This window comes from Eutrema salsugineum, unplaced genomic scaffold, assembly GCF_000478725.1.
Source record: "Eutrema salsugineum unplaced genomic scaffold, Eutsalg1_0 scaffold_11, whole genome shotgun sequence".
Taxonomy (NCBI): domain Eukaryota; kingdom Viridiplantae; phylum Streptophyta; class Magnoliopsida; order Brassicales; family Brassicaceae; genus Eutrema; species Eutrema salsugineum.
In genome coordinates, this window is record NW_006256901.1 from 9,543,328 (window position 1) to 9,548,060 (window position 4,733).

General features: G+C 43.5%; 1 non-coding gene across 1 annotated transcript; it reads left to right on the forward strand.

Annotated features, from left to right (window-relative positions):
• The first annotated feature begins 2,352 nt into the window (after window positions 1-2,352).
• LOC112090181 lies at window positions 2,353-2,459 on the forward strand. Its single transcript, XR_002901529.1, has one exon. It is a non-coding gene; the product is annotated as a small nucleolar RNA R71 (small nucleolar RNA).
• Window positions 2,460-4,733: the final 2,274 nt, after the last annotated feature.

A 4,733-nucleotide genomic window follows, 5' to 3' on the forward strand; every position in this document is an offset into this window, starting at 1 on the left:
ACAGGAGACACCCATCTTGAGTCAGAGATTGGGTAAATTATCCCTGCCTCAAGAAGCTTTAGTATCTCCTTCTTAACCACTTCCCTAAGGTTGGGGTTAAGTCTACGTTGGTGCTCAATAGAGGACATGGCTTGGTCCTCCAGGTGGATCCTGTGGGTGCATATATCAGGAGAGATTCCTCTAATATCTGCCAAGGAATACCCTATGGCTCTCCTGAATTTCCTTATTTCACTAAGTAATGCACGTTCCTCATGCTCCAGCAAGTTATCATTTATGATCACGGGAAAAGTAGAGTTTAGGCCTAAGAATGCATACCTGAGCCCTGTTGGTAGAGGCTTGAGCTCAACAGAGGGTGCATCCGCCTCATTCCAGTCCTGGTCCAGGTTGCTTTGGCTGGTGACTGATTCCTTGATAGCAAAGACTTCAGAGCCTCTTTGTTCCAGCTCCAAAAACCTTGTTTCAGGACCCAGCTCTCTTGCATTGTCCAGATACAGCTTATACCCTTCACTTGCTTCAGCCAAGAGCTCATTCTCTCCTTGTTCTTGAGTTAGAGCAGCTTGAAGAGGATCCTCAGTGTTCAATTCCTCAAGCAACTCATCAGCCAACTGGTCCATTGTCTCCACATAGAAACATTGACCTTCAATGGTGGGTTTCTTCATCATCTCATTCACATCAAACTTGAGCCTTTCAGACCCAAGTTGAAGCTCTATTATCCCACCTCTCACATCAATGATGGCTCCTGCAGTTGCTAAGAATGGCCTGCCCAAGATGAGAGGATCTACTGGTTCCTCATCCATTTCCAGCACAACAAAATCTGTTGGAACTTCAAAACCACCTATCTTGACAGGTAGATCTTCCAACATACCTACAGGCAATCTAACTGATCTATCTGCAAGGATAAGAGAAATCCTTGAGGGTTTGAAAACTCTAAAGCCCAACTTCTTAGCTATGGAGAATGGCATCAAGCTGACTGATGCTCCTAAATCACAAAGACATCCAGAGAATAGAAGAGGTCCAATGGCACAAGGGAGTGTGAAGCTCCCTGGATCAGTTAACTTCCTTGGAATGGACTTCTTCTGAATGATAGCACTGCATTCATGACTTAGTACTACCATGCCTTGAAGCTCTTTTGTCTTGTTCAGAATTGCATCCTTCAAGAACTTCCCCATCTTTGGCATCATTAGGAATGCATCAATGAGAGGCATTGTGAGTGGTGTCTCTTTGAGTGCCTTCTCAAATACAGCTCTTGCCTTGTTCACTAGTTGCTTCTTAAATCTCCCTGGAAATGGGAGCTTGGGTTGGTATGGAGGTGGTGGCACATACTTCTTCTCTGGTTCTGGTTCCTTTGCTACCTCTTTACCTTTTTCTGTCCTTGGTTTCTCAGCAACTTGATCATCCTTTAAGGCTGCCTCCCCCTCAGGTTGATCATTGTCCTCAATGATCACTTTGTTGTTCTCAATACCAGGTAATTCCTTGCCACTCCTCAGTGTAATTGCTTTGGCATATTCCTTGGGGTTGGGTTCTGGTTTTCCAGGTAGGTGACCTTGGTTCCTTGAGCTTGATGCCTGGTTTTGCTTCAGTTCCTTGATTTCCTGCTGCATAGTCTGTTGACCCTGAAGTAGTTGTTGCAGAATACCAACCATATCTGTACCCATCTGTGGCTGCTGTTGGACCATTGGTGGCTGAAACTGTTGTTGAACCGGCGCCTGCTGTTGGAACTGTGGTGGACCAAACCCTGGTGGTGCCTTTGGCTGCTGTGAAGTGTAACCAGTGCCCTGAAATGGTTGCTGTTGCTGACCAAAACTCTGATTCTGACCAAATTGATTCTTGGGTTGGAATGACCCTTGAAAGTTGTTCTTGGGAACAAAGTTCTTTGGAGCTTGAGAATTGGGATAGACCTGGTCTTGTGGGTTAGCTACATTGGTGCTCCTGTAAGAGAGGTTTGGATTGGCATTACCATACTGATATCTTTGGAACCTCTGATTCCCAATGTAGTTGAGCTCCTCTTGGGTAAGACTTTCTTCACTTATGTTTTCAAAAATTTGAGAAGGTTCCTCATACTCTCCAACAAAATGCATTGGCTTCTGAGTGGTGAATTTCAGCTTGTCCAATTCACTCCTCAACTCCTTAACTTCTCTGGTGAGCCTCTGTTCTGAGCTTGAACCTTCAGACCTATTTGATCTGTCATAGTCTTCACCATAAGTGTCATTGCTCAATGCTAAGTTCTCTACTAGCTCTAAAGCAGCATGTATCTCTTTACCCAGAAAGTTCCCATTGGAAGCAGTATCCAGCTGGTTTCTAATCTTGGGAAGAGCTCCCCTATACAGTGTGCTGAGAAGAGAAGCCTCACTAAACCCATGGTGTGGGCATTGGTTTGTGTAGCTCCTGAATCTCTCATATGCTTCACCAAAACTTTCATTGCTGTGCTGAGTGAAGCTAGAGATTTGGTTCCTCAGTTTTGCAGTTCTTGAGGTGGAGAAGAACTTAGATAAGAAGGCTTGCTTGCATTGCTCCCAGGTTTGAATGGAGCCTCTTGGAAGATTCTTCTCCCATTGATGAGCTTTATCACCAAGACTGAATGGGAATAGTCTTAGCTTGAAGCTGTCTTCTGAAACTCCATTTATCTTGGTCAGATCACACACCTTATCAAACTGGTCCAAGTGTTCCAAGGGATCTTCCATTGCTAACCCATGGAACTTTGAGTTCTGGACCATATTCAGCAATGATGCTTTCACTTCAAAGTTGTTGTTTTGCACAGGTGGTGCCTGAATACCAGCTCCATACTGATGAGCATTGGCCCTGTCATTCTCCCCAACATAGACTTGGGGTTGCTCATATCTTCTTTGCTGTGGTTGGAAAGGGTGGGGTTGGTGGTGCACCTGGTGTCCTTGCTGAACATTGGCTTGATGCCTTTGTTGATGAGCTTGAGCTTGTCCTTGGTGGACATAAGCTTGTTGATGGTGCACCTGTTCCTGATGAACATTACCCTGATGAAGCCCTTGACCAACTCCATTACCAGCTCTATTACCCTGAGCCTGTTGCTCTTGAACTGGTTGTTCTATATCTACGACGTGAGCTCCTTGTTCTGCCATCTCAGTCTGATCAATTTGTCTACCACGTCTGTCTCTTCTCCTCCTTGGTACCAAAAGGTTGATGTTGTCGTTTAGAGGAAAAGGAGGACCACAGCTTCTTGATCTAGACCTGGTGTTCATACACCTGAAATCACAAACAGAACTTGAAAGGAATCAGTAAAAACAAGAAAGTAAGCTCAAGAACAGATCAGAGCTTAATGCTAATCAAACCACAATTTGGCAACGGCGCCAATTGATAGACAAGACTTTTTAGGGTCTCAGGGCTATCAATCCCCTTGTCAATGTAGCACAAAGAGGTTTATCAATCCAGATGTAGTGTTAGACACTAAGCTATATGATCAAGTTCTTAATTCAAGCAAACAAGAGTGGGTTTTGATTAATCTAGAGAAAACTATAAACATAAACAGGATTAAAGACTAATGACAATGACAAATGATATGATGTGAATATGATATGATGGAGGCATGAGATTCTAGACATGATAGTTGGTCAGGGTGCTTTGGTGTTAAACTAGAGATGCTGAAGACAATGATGAGACATGATTCAAGTGATTAAGAACTCTAATCTAGGTTAATCCTCTCATGAAGGTATTAACCCCTATACTAATCCATTTTCAAACCAAATTCCCATTTGTGAAACATGAATCAATATGCATTAACAAACAGCTCTTAATGATCATTCAAGCAAATAACAATACATCATCATGCAGAAAAATGTTTAAACCTCTAATACAACTCTTTCAGGAATTTCATCAAACACTTTTGGTGCATGAAATTCCCAGAATCTAGATCTCAAGTGATTATCAAGGATCTAGCATAGAGAACAGTTGTTTAGAGAAATGAATCAATGAATCTAGCCCTAAGCACTCCTAATCTAACACTTTAGCACCCTAACCTACATATCTAGAACCTCATTAAGGTGACTACTCACTAGTCATACTAATCTCTCTTAAACCTTTGCAAGTTGAGAAGATTAGCATGATTAATGATGAGAAAATGGAGATGGAGATGATAGATTCAAAAGAAAACAGCTTTAAACACCCAGATCTCCTTAAACTCTCTTGATTAAACACTCAAATATAGATATTTCTCTTCTTAATGGAGTCTTTTTCACCAAAGAGGCAAGAGACAAAGGGAATAAAACTTAGTTCTCCCCAAAAAACCCTAAAAAGTATTTATACTTTCTTAAAAACGAACCGGGTCAGCCCGGAACAAACCGGGTCCTGACCCGGCTTTAGTGGATAAAGTGAGAATTACTGCGGGTCAGTCCAGTATGTCCCAGGTCGCACACCTAAGTCGCAGCAGATGAAGACTTGTCTTGTGGAGCCTGAATCGCCTTGCCTTAGCCGCACGCCTAAGTAGGAGTGTTTTGCGAGTGTTGCTGCGGCTTGGTCTCCTTCCTCTCCAACTCGCAGGGCTAAGGCGGTTTCTGGGGAATGTACAAACTGTGCGGGTTAGTCTCTATTGCAACTAGGTCGCAGGCTCAAGTCGGAGTGATTTGCGAGTGATCGTGCGGCATAGTTCCAGGCGCGGCTAACTCGCATGCCTAAGTCGCAGGATTGTGGACTTAGCATTTCTCTTGCTCTTGAGCTTCAGACCTCTTCCAGTGATAGTTTACCCGCACATATCAACTCGCAGCATC